Consider the following 13,485-nt stretch of genomic DNA (forward strand, 5'->3'; position numbering starts at 1 on the left):
GCACATGTGTATGAGTTCAATCTGGGGTCACAGAAAAAAAATCGCGACGATTGATCACTAGGTGGCGCTATAACATGAAAAAAACATGAAAACGGCTATGACCACGTGACCGTTAGTCCGATTGACTTGAAAATTGGTATGCAGTGTCTTGGTCCAAGGTGCCATGTATGTCTATGAGGACATTGGCGTATCTCGAAAAACATGGCCGCCATCGACCAATGAAATTTGAGCACCTATTAGACAAGGTTAACGGAGGCCGATCGGAACGAAACTCGATGGGCATGTTCGACTCATGGCCCTAGAGGTCTCTAAGAGTTTTGAAAGAAATCGGCCACTAGTTGGCGCTAACGAGTTTTATGGCTCTGTAATCACGTGGTGTTACACTTATCGTCACAAAATGCATATCATCTGATAGATCTGCTCATGCTGAACAACTTTGCCTCAAGAACTAATGCTGTCAATTAAACCGTTTATTAAATATTCGTAATTATGTTAAAAACCTACTTTTGCAAACTAGTCCTAGGTTTTTCGCCCGATCGAAACCAGACCAGTCTAGGACAATTCTCTGGACACTCTAGATCAATAATTATCAAAAAAAAGTTGAACTTTTGCATGTAGATGGCTGTAATAGGGTCATTTAGAAAAGGGGCGTGGCAAAAAAACACTGAAAAGCCTATAAATCCTAAATGAAAACTCAGAACTTCACAAAAATTGGTGAGCATATGTGACATAACATCATTAACAAGCATGCCAATTTTTATGGAGATCGGAAAATAGGTGGCGCTATAACTGCTAAAAAGCTTTAAAACCATATATTTCCTATGGTATTTCCTGTAAATGGTCTTTTCCATCTATTATGTCAGTAGTTACATGCTTGCTAAATAAAACTTAATCACTTTTGATGCTTTTGTGCTTAAAGGCCTTAACTGCTTGAACCCCGATAAATGCTGCTTGCAGCTTTAATTAGGGGTTCAAGCACGAAGTGCTGAAACCCTATTGTAATTGTAAGGATTTTTATTATTATTATTATTATTCTTCTCCGCTAAAACGCATCGTGCAGCCCAAACCGTAAGAGCTAGAGACTTGAAACTTGGCCACAAGGTAGTACAAAAATCGAGGAGAGGTTATCAAAGTATGAGCCCGATTGGCCAATAGGTGGCGCTATAGCGCAAAAAACAAAAAAAAATCACTATTTTGCTCATATCTCAATAACCATTTGTCTCAGCTTTAAGTGTCATACATCATTGGAATCCTTGGCTCAAGCCGAACAAGAAATATAGGAGGTATTTTATTTCCGGTATGCAAATTTTTCCGCCATTTTGGATTTTGTCCAAAACGTACTTTTGCAAACTAGTCCCTGGTTTTTCGCCCGATCGGAATCAAACCAGTGCAGAAATGTTCACAATAGTCTGAATATCAATAATTATCGAAAAAAAGTTGAAATTTCGATTCACGGTCGCTAAGGGGCGCCAAAACGTTTGAAGAAGGCGGAGCCTATTTTACTAAAATGGCTATAACTCCAGAAGTAAATGAGGTATCTTCACCAAACTCGGTACACATGTGTAAGAGGTCAATCTGAGGTCACAGTAAAAAAATCGCGGCGATTGGCCACATGGTGGCGCTATACCATGAAAAAAACATAAAATGGGCTATAACCACCTGACCGTTAGTCCGATTGACTTGAAAATTGGTATGCAGTGTCTTGGTCCAAGGTGCCATGTATATCTATGAGGACATTAGTGTATCTCAAAAAACATGGCCGCCATCAGCCAATGAAGTTTGAGCACCTATTTGACAAGGTTAACGGAGGCCGATCGGAACGAAACTCGATGGGCATGTTCGACTCATGGCCCTAAAGGTCTGTAAGAATTTTGAAAGAAATCGGCCACTAGTTGGCGCTAACGAGTTTTATGGCTCTGTAATCACGTGGTGTTACACTTATCGTCACAAAATGCATATCATTTGATAGATCTGCTCATCCTGAACAACTTTGCCTCTAGAACCATTGCTGTCAATCAAACCGTTCATTAAATATTCATGAATATGTTAAAAACCTACTTTTGCGAACTAGTCCCTGGTTTTTCGCCCGATCGGAACCAGACCAGTCTAGGACAATTCTCTGGACTCTCTAGATCAATAATTATCAAAAAAAAGTTGAACTTTTGCATTTGTATGGCTGTAATAGGGTCATTTATAAAATGGGCGTGGCAAAATACACTAAAAAGCCTATAAATCCTAAATGAAAACTCAGAACTTCACAAAAGTTGGTGAGCATATGTGACATGACATCATTAACAAGCATGCAAAATTTTATGGAGATTGGACCAAAGGTGGTGCTATAACTGTTAAAACGCACTTTTCCTATGGTAATTGCCTGTATTGGCTGTGAATGGTCTTTTCCATCTATGATCGTATCATTTTCATATAATAATGTTCAAAACCAGTGCAGTTCAATTCTCTGGACTATCTAGATTAATAATTATTAGAAAAAGTTGAACTTCTTAATTTTGATGGCTATAATAGGGTCACATCAAAATATAGCCTTGACCAATGTCCTTGAAAGCCTTCAGATCTTCTTAAAAACAGTCAGAACATGAAATTGCTCTTAATAAGCATGAAAAATGTCAGGCAGATCGGACAAAATTTGCCTCTATAACAGTTAAAAAGGTAAAAAATATACAACATGGCATGTTAAGCCAATAAGTGGTATTGTACTGCCCTCTGTTGTCATTTCATCATACTACTCCCTAATATTGTTATATAATTCATATTTAGACTTTATAAAATCATTATTTTAACATTTACAGTCACATTTTTGTCAAAACTCATCTATTGAAGTATTACTATTAACAATTGTGTCAAAATAAGGAATGGAATTGAAAACGAAAGTAAAAACGGAGGCCGCCATTTAGGCCCCCCCCCCCCCCCCCCCCCCCCCCAGTACAAATTCACTCATAACTCGAAAACGGAAAGTCGCTGTGCGCTCAAATTTTGATGGTAAGGTCCTCTCCAGGCTCTTGATCGAAACGTGATGTCGCGGGCCAAGGGAGCGCGCCCCCCCCCCGGAGATCGCTAGTCGGCGGGACCCCCGATTTTGAACGGCCGTAACTCCTGAACCAGACCACCCCGAACCTTGTGTGAGAGCTCGTTGGAAAGGGCCAGTCGTTGGCTAGCTTCGATTCGAATGTGGTGTTATTTCGCCTTCTGGTTACCGAGATATAAGTGAAAAACCAAATTTCCATTCATTCACTCATTCATTCAAACACTTCAATTGTAAAATGTAAGCTGTAATATCACTGTTGTTCACTAGAGGGAGCAGCAAGATTGCATATGATCTTTTCATTAGCTTTCAGTATTGGGAAACAAACAAATGCTTTAAAAAGCAATCTAATCTAATCTAAACAAAAAAATGCCTATAGACAATTTAAATATATTTTCTCAATTACATATCCCAAAAAGTTTGAAAACATATGTATGTGTGTGTGTGTGTGTGTGTGTGTGTGTGTGTGTGTGTGTGTGTGTGTGTGTGTGTGTAAGCATGCATTATGGAGTTAACATGGAAAAACTGGTTTGCTTTAGTGCAGAAAACTGGTGAAAATCATGAAGGTTAAAGTGAAAGTGAGCCAAAAAGGGGTCTTTTACTGCCCACTGCTTGCCATTCTACTTATTAATGAAGTCTTTTCACATTTGCTTTACACATGTGCTTTCGTTCATGTTTAGACTCCAAAAATCACTTATATAACAATAACTAATATAACACAATCAGATTTTGTCAGTGTTTATCACTGCATTTGCACTGACACTTCACATAGTTGCTAGTTCTGTCAGGTCCATTAAGTCAAGAACACACAGACAATAAAAATAATTTAAGAATTTGTATTGAATAGATTGCAAACAAGTTGATGTTCCTGAATTGAAATTTGACGGTATGACTCTGTTCAGGGAGTCCTCTGACCTTTCATGAGTACCATGAAATAGCAGAGAGTCAGAGGACAGCAACAGCAGCATTAGGGAACGCTCACACAGTTTAGGACTGTGAGAGCTAAAATATCCCCCTTGTGATCAGAGCAGGCAATATGACATAAAGCAAATGACACGTTATGCATAAAGAGGAGCTGGGGAGGTGGCGGGCAGCAAAAGCAAACAGCAAGCATGTATGAGCAAGCTGAATGTGCTTTAAATAGGGCGTCTTGTTTGAGCTTTGGCCATTGAGCAGCGAGGGGAGTTAACCAGCTAATGCAGCTGGAGCAGAACAGCTTACGGGACAGGGTTGTTAGCAAATAGCATTAGCAGCGTCTTGACTACCTGGCCTGCCAGAACTGACGCTGACGGTCAATTAATGTGGTAAATTATGGTAAATCATGCTAGAACATGTTAAATCATGGTAAATTATAATAAATCATGACAAACTATGGTAAATCATGTTAGAATGTGGTATATCATGGAAAATCATGCTACAACATGGTAAATCAAGGTAAAATAAAATAAAATCATGGTAAACTATGCTAGAACAGGGTAAATCATATAAGTTTAAACAAGCATGCAAAATTTCATGGAGATTGGGCAATACGTGCCTCTATAAAAGTTTAAAAGGTTAAGAATGATACATTTCCAATTTTTTTATAGATTTTTTTATTTTTAATTCTCACTAGATGCCAGTAGAGGAGCACTTATTAGTACATTCTGCTGAGTAATATTGTAAGTAATTTCATTTGAAATCATATTTAATGTTTATAAAATCATTATAATATCATTACAAATCACATTTTTCAAGGTTTACCAGATTACTGTTAATTTGAGGTATATTTTTTCAATAAAATTATATGATTACAATTAAAACTGAAAATTGTGTTTTAAACAGGTAACGTGTATAATAAGCATTCCTTTTAACTACCATTTATTTCAATCATTTGTATCTATAGCAAAATGTGTTTAATCATTTTTATTAGAGTTAATATGGAAAATGTGCCATTAAAAATACATGGAATCAAACCAAGTCATGGAGAAAAAAAAGTATTTTATTGACAGAATAATACAATGTTTCTTTTAAAACAATGCATATGAAAATAAGTAATATGAAATAGTAAGAGAAAATTAAACAATTAATTAATTCAATTTCAATTTTTTACATATTGAAGTATGTCTCTATGGTTAAGGTTTTTTTTTTTTTTTATAATCACATTAAATGAAAACATAATTGTACATAGTATAAAGGTTTGAAATGCCAGAATCTAGAAATAAAATGTAAAATACTACATATCAAAATAAATAAAAAACTAAAAATATCCAATGTTGTAAATAAGTATTCATTTATTCATTTTAATTGTTTGCACATTTGAAAGTAGAAAAGTATTTGTGTTAATATGTTCAAAACTATATTGCGTATTAAATGAGAATAGTTTTTAAGTATGACAGAATATAAAAATTAAACTTAAAATATCAACAATACAAATAAAGCATGCATTCATTCATTCATTCCTTTTAAATTAATTGAAAACATTTTGAAAGCAAAAATAACATTCAATAAAAAAGTATAGTTGTTAAGTAGTGTAAACAAGAACTTGAGCAAGTAGTGACAGGGAAAATGAAACTGAATATGATGATGAAAGTAAACAGAATATATTGTGACTTAACTCCCCAATCACACACCAACAAAAATGTTATGCTTGTGCTGCAAAATTTTCAACAAAGGCAACAGAGGTTGGCAATGAGCAGTCAAAGACCAATGAGACCCAAGATCTGGCTAAATGAAACAAGGCACTGGAGATGATGGAGGGAGGTGGCAAAGGATAACTTAGAGGAGATGATGGAGGTAAGGGGCAGGGTGGAACCAGGAGCCAGACTGACATAAATGTAGTTATGAATAGTTTGATTCAGGTAAAGATGGTGACGAAGGAGACTTAGAGCTGTGAGCAGCTGCAGCAAAACACACTTGGACCTGGGCAGCACCAGTGGTGATGAAGATGATATGGAATTGGAGTGAAGTAGTGCCAACAAAGACATCTAATGACTGGGCAGAACCAGCAGAGATGAAATGATGGAAACTGAAGATCTTTTAACGTGACATAATCCAGTTCATCCCATGACAATAATTCATTGGACGCTGAGCTCATAGGGCAATCTTCGTAATGACAGTGTGGTTGGGGCTTCAGTCTATGCAGAACAACACCACCAAAATTCCATAAATGACAGACAAGATTGACCTCTGTGAAACACAAAAACTGGAGATGAGCATTTCAGAATGTTCAATACATGGCAATGTAGAATGACTAGATTATGTTTATTTCCTCTTTTGAGAGTCAAGAACAGAAAGCTAAAGTTTCAATGAGCTCAAAGTCAGAAAAAATAAACAGTGAACAGTAAAACATTTACCTTGTACTGTAATGAATCTGAATTGTTGTTGAACTGAGCCACACAGATGTATCTGATACCGGGAGTAGGAATCCATGACTTTCCTTGAGTTAACAGTCCACAATGGTGATGTACTGTGATGATCTGGACATTGCTGTCTGTAGTCAAACTGTTTCCTTGATTTGCATAGAATGCAATCTTCAGCTGATTCTAGAGTTGAATAATGTCCTGATAATGAAGATGATCTGGTCATCAAAGCAGCGTAAGACATTTGATGTACCTATAGACAATGAGAATGTAATTAGGATTTTGTTTTTACCCTTTACAACTTATACAAGTGAATGATGTAGCCTACTTATTATATAATTTTGGTAATTTTGGTTAAAGCAACCATTTATTTAATAGAATATCCTTATACCACAAACATATATTACAGAGTTATGAAAGTTATAACCAATTTAAAAGATAAAAATAGTCTTACCTGTTTATCAATACTTGAAGTGTTGGAATATGATGAGAATGAAGCAGCGAAGATAGTGTAATATTTCTTAAAGTCCATCTTTGTTTTTCCTTTCTTTTTTATACATCTTCCCATATACTGTTTTGCTGCAAATAATTTATTCTCTCACCAACTTTTGAAGTACTTTACTATAAATTAGCCAACTGTATGAAGCAGGTCTCAATGCAAATTCACAGAAAAATGACATTACATTTTGAACAAAAAATAAAATAAATAAATAAATAGATAAATAAATAAATAAATAAATAAATAAAATGAATGAATGAATGAATGCATGAATAAATAAATAAATATAAATAATAAAATGTTTGTGTGGGTGTTAAGGCCATTGAATTATTTTCATTGATATTTTCACATGGATATTTAAATAATAAAATATTAACAGTTCACTTATACATCCACTAACAATCCCAATGACTAATGCTGCCTTCACATGCTATTGGAAATGTCCTATTTTTGTCTTCTGAAGCCATCATTATGAGTATGACATGTTCATGTGCTTTGTTGTACAGAAAAATTGTTTTTGATAACATCTATAGTGATTCTTGCCTATTTCTTTCATAAATCTTATTGATCAACATTTTGTTGTTGAAGATTATTTGCAAATAGTATGTTAAATTTCCAACTAAAAATTAATTATTTACACTAATTGTGATAGCATGTGAAGGCAGCATAAATTCCCACACATGACGTCCAGTGTTAGTCATTCACCTCCATAACACCCCACCGCCCCCCCGCCCCCCGATTCCTGCCACCCCGCCATACCCACCACACACACCACATCTGCCACACCTTCTAGATGGATGATGCATTATAAAAGCCACTTCAGCACAACACAATCATGGTAGCTGAAGTATGTGGGCATTATATCAATCTTTATTTTATTTAAGTCAATGTCTTTAATATATATATGGTCAATTAATGTGCCACTTTCAGTTGTTGCATTTTCAACTATTTGTGTGAAGCCAAAACGTTGCATAACATCATGAATAGTTGATTTATTGAAAATGTTTTCATTGAAATCTCCTAGAATTATTTTGCCACCTGATAAGCAGTTTATTTGATTAACTAATGTAATCAAGTTCTCTCTAAATAACGCTATGTTATATGATGATGGTCTGTATATGACTGCCATAGTTGTGTTTATGTGTTGTACACTGCATATTAGACATTCAATGTTAATGCATGGTAAATCAACTATAGTAGCTTTTACATTCTCTCTGTGATATATGCCAACACCACCATGATTTTCATCTTTTAGTTTAGCAAAAACATCTTCACTTGTGTTATACGCAACACTTCGTAGTTTGTCATGGAAATGGTATCCAGAAAGACTGATATCATTCTCTGAATACTTTGGTTTTAGCCACGTCTCTGTTACACAAATCATATCTGCTTGACAATATCTGTTATCTTGCCGAATATCTAAAATATGTGGAATGAGCCCTTGGACATTGTGTAACATCATTTGAAATTGTACGTTTTCTGTGGTTTCACAGAAACCATCAATGAACGGAGGCATTCTCTGTAGAGCTTCCTCAATGTTGTCTTTTGCAAAAATAGCTTTTTCTTTGAAATCTTCTATTATGAGTCCATCAAGAGAGGTCACTCGACTTAATGCTACATATGCTTGTCCTGGAGCAAATATCTTTTTCAATGAAACAACAGCTTTATTCACGGTCAGACCTTGCACTTTGTGAACTGTGGAAGCCCATGCCAATTTCAAAGGAAACTGTCTTCTGACACCACCACTGCTTGTCACTTTCTCTTCTTCAGGTTCGATTACTGTGCTTTTCTCCAGTCCAGGTTTTAAACATGGATTTTTACTTCTTGCTTCTTTACCAGCTCGTTCATCATCAAATTCAATGTATATTTTTGATGGAAATATATCATCATTTTCATAACAGAATTCTTTAATTGTTCCAAAAATTCCATTGACAAGACCATCTGATACATTGATATTTTTTAGTAGCATTACTCGAGCATCGATCGCTAATTCAAGGGATTTTTCCAAAGAACTGTTGTGAACTCTGAAATGAAACCCATCCTTTTTTTCCATTCGGCCAGTTTTAGCATTTCTCTCAAAATCCTGGGCATTCACAGTAACTGTGTCAGAGCATATTTTGTGCACCATTTTTAGGTTATGTTCATCAACTTCCCTATTAGTTGCATAAATATGGATATCTGTACTCTCATCACCATCACCTGTTTCACATGTTTTAAGCATAGTAATATCTTCTTCAAGCATTACTTCATCTTTTTTACGTTGCCTTAAACGATTTAATAATTCTGCAAACTGTTTGTCCTTCTGGCGCATAATCTCTGTAAGTTCAACCAAACTGAAGTTACTTTCCCAAAGATTCACACTGTTCACTGGTTCAGTGTAAAGTGGTTTTCCTTTGACAGGAGACAGCTGATAAAAATCTCCAACTGCTATGACAGACACCTTTCCAAATGCAGAGTAATCACCTGTTTGTTTGATTTGTCTCAATCTTCCATGAATGTATGCTAGAAGTTTATGATCAACCATTGAAATTTCATCAATTATTAATATTTGCAATTTTCCAAGTTTGGCTCTCAAGGAATTAATTTTTTCATCTCCAAGTGGTTGATATGGCAGTGAAGCATTTATTCCAATGCAGAGACTGGAATGTACAGTAGATCCGTTTATCTGATAGGCAGATACACCAGTAGGAGCACTTAATAGCACATGTGTCTCATCTGGGTTGTCTGTTAACTTTGAAAGTATGCGAGAGGCTTCATAATAGATGGCTTTTATAAGTACTGACTTTCCAACACCTCCTGGACCAGATATGAACACATGAAATGGATCTGGGTTTTCACCTTGCACTTTTGCTAAACACCATTGCCGCACTTTGTAAAAGATTTGTGACTGTTTCTCATTCAAAGAACGCAGTAAATCCATGGCATCTTGCTTTGACATAGCTGATGGATTGTTTTCAATTTTGGAAGTGCCTACATTTGGTAATAGATCAGGAATGATATCATCACCTTCTTCTGTTTCTATTTGGTCTTTCTTACTCTCCAGACATTCGAGACGTTCAAGTTCTACTTCTGGACAGATTTGGGCCCAAGCATCTTCCATTGGTCCATGTTGCTCTAGATCATCTTGAGCTCTTTGTATTGTGTCTGCTTCTTTTTCAAACTTTTCTATGTTACTGTCCACTATCATTTTAACAGACTCAAGCTGATGAAAAGCTGAAATTGTTACAAATCCAGTCTCATAAAAATCCTTATATGTAGTGAAATTTGTTGGTTTCAATTGATCTCGCACAAAATGAGGCAAAAATAATTCTAAAATACTTTGATGATAATTTTCTGGATTTTTAGTAGGTGAAAAACGAGCATATCGCACAATGGCAGAGTCTGTACGAGTTCTTTTTCTAACAAACCCCATGTCATTTTCCAGTCTTACTCTGTCTGAACATTTTTCAGAAGCAGTTAAAACTCTGTATTCTGATGCAAAGGTTGCTAAACACATTCCACTGAATTCATCTGTATGTGGACGGGCTCTGTATCTGTCTGAGATGCTTTTCATCCAAATGCCATCACCATCGTCTTCTCCACATTCAGCTTTTTTATGTATGGTGTTTAAGGGTAAACTCATTCTTATTTGATTAGTACCAGTTGGAATAAACACCACTTTCCTTGATCCTTCTTTTAGTTTCATGTTAGTCAGTCGATACACACTCTCTTGAGCTGAGACCTCTCGATTATGTAAAAACACACTTCCTAGTTTTCTTAAAGCCTGTTTAGCATCCATATTACCTTGATTGTGTCCTTCTTTTTGAGCATTAGACAACAACAATCCCATTTCTCTTTCAGCTTTGGAAATATACGATATTATATATACTATACACGAGTAAGCGTCAACAACAAACTGTATGTCCATGTTTGCATTCCAGCATCGTAAAAGATCTAAATTATATTGATTCACCCACACATCATTTGGCTTTCTCTTCAAGACAACACTTGTTTTTTTGGTCATTTTATTGTAAGCCATTTCAAATATCTCTTGATTTATACCAATAGATGCAAACATAGAGTCAACTGAGTCAAAGACAGCATCACTATTCAACAAACATTCCCTTACTCTTTTCATTATAGCTTCAGCTAGCTCTTTTGATATTTGTTTACAGTTATTAGTCTTTTTGCATTTACTTTCATTTTTTTCATTATCTGCTTCTTTTTCATCCTTATCACTCTTGCTGCTTCTTGTAATGAAAGTATTGTTGCTTGGTGGACGTGGAAAGTTAAATCTACATACAGTTCCTTTCTTTTTACATGTTTTTGAATGTCTTTTACTGTGTTGTTGAACAGTGCTCACAATTTCATGCATTTCTTCCTCCTGTTCAGGCGGCATTTCACAAGTGACATATTGATCAATAAATGCTACAACTTCATCATCATCATCTCTGTCCACTTGAGGTGCATTTTCAACCCAAAAAAGACAATGTGTGTGAGGGGATCCACGTTGCTGAAATTCAATTCGATAGAAATAATCTATTATTTTTCCGATTGGCTGGGCTGGCGACATGATCACATCTCTTAGAAAGCAATGAAATCGATGGTCAAACATTCTAGCAGCAGTTACAGGATTGCGTTTAAGCATCCCACATCTATCAGACCAGTCCAGTTCATCAATAGGAGTTTCACAACCCTCTTGTTTCACAATAGATTGCATTAGCTCTGGCCATCGCAAGTCTGCTGAAGAAAATGAGCAAAACCATGTTGGGATACCTAATTGTCTCACCATTGCAAACAAATCTTTTTGAACACTTTGCCAAAAAACAGGACTCCCTCTTACTGGCTTCAAGAACTTGTAACCCTGATCAAAATGTAAAATCTTTTGCAATGACTCTTTATTTGTCAGCATTTCTGCAGTAATTTTTGTTTTGTTACTTGTGTCATGGCCTTTCCTCAAAGCAATAGATACATTTGAAATAACTTGATTAAGCTCAGACAAATATTGTCCATAAAAGATGTAATCTAGGTTTTGAGCAAAACGTCCATCTGCATTTAGGATTCTATTATTTAAGTATCTACACAGCGTTAATTTTTCAGGTCGTGGATCATGAAATGTTCCTGTTCCTTTTGGAAAGAGAACTGGAAAACATTTGGCTTCGTTAGTTTCATCCATTAACATCCTCACTGGATTATTTCCCTCTGCTGGTGCAAGTGACATAATTCCATCAAAATGCTGATCTAAAACCTCTTGTGCAATGTCCACTGGTTGTAAACATGAATCCATAAACAAACCATGTTGTTGTCGATCATGAAGTGTTTCATCAGTGATTTCTTCATCCTCATTGTCAATATTGTGCTCTTTATCAACACACATATCCTGACATCTATCCAAATCTTGGTCATTGTCATCACTTTGATCAGTGATCTGTTCTTCTGTTTTACTCAGAGGATTAATCCAAGTTTCATTAAACTCTACATCTGTGTACCATTTGTTATTGTCTTTTAGGTATGCCAAAGCAGTTTTAACATGATCAGTGTGCACAAATTTATATTCATAATGTCCTTTGTATGTTAATTTCCTCTTAAGTTTTACTCGTATCATTAAATCATCATTTTCTAATCTTGGTAAAACATTCACCACATCTGAGACATTAGATGGAACACAAGTCACTGGTCCATGAACACCATTCTGTCCACCTCTTGGTAATGCCAGCATCTTCATGAATGGAATATGCATTGCTATTAGATGTGCTTCAAGAGAGTTTAAACAGCTCAATTCATCAGGAATTGGATCCAGAGCAAGATTGTTTGCTACACTTTCAGCAGGCATTTTACCTTCATTAATCTTTCTATCACATGTGTGACAAATCCACAGAGATTCAGCCGGAGTATTTTTATAAACACAGAGTTTACTGCAGTGTTCATTACACTTATGCAAATAATTCAGCGTTATACATTTCTTTGCAATATATCCTGCATGGACTGATTTTTGTAAATATTTACTTATTTTACAGTGTTTGACCTGCATTTCAAAACAGCAACGATGACAAACTGAACAGACATACTGAGGACCTGTAGATATTTTTTCTTTAAATTGGTCAATTACAGTGTCAATCTCTTTCCTTTTGATTTGTGCATTTCTTCGAGTTTCAGCATTTCTAATTTTAATACTACTGGCAAAACTATTATCATTTTTATATTTTTGTGTGTTGTAATCAATCACCTTAGACTTGTGCTTTTCGTTTTCATTATATTTTTGAAAACTGTAATTTTTGACACATTGTCTGTGAGATATGTCTTTTTTATATTTTTCAACACTGGATTTTTTGACTGACAGTTTATGTATTTCATTTTGTTTGTATTTAAGAATACTATATTTTTTCACAGAGTCTTTGTGTTTTTTATCTGTGTTATACTTACTCATGCTATAATTTTTCACAGCAGTACAATGCAAATCATCTGAATTGTATTTATCTGTGCTATATTTTTTTATTTTTTCTTGAAACTCTTCATTCTGTTTGTACTTTTCAATGCTGGATTTAATTTTTTTCTCTTTGTACATTTTATCTTCATGATATCTTTTCTTTGCATCCATTTTTTTCCACTCTTTTAAGTCTTGATTACTG

The sequence above is a fragment of the Rutilus rutilus genome (genome assembly GCF_951802725.1).
Source record: "Rutilus rutilus genome assembly, contig: SCAFFOLD_46, whole genome shotgun sequence".
Taxonomy (NCBI): Eukaryota; Metazoa; Chordata; class Actinopteri; order Cypriniformes; family Leuciscidae; genus Rutilus; species Rutilus rutilus.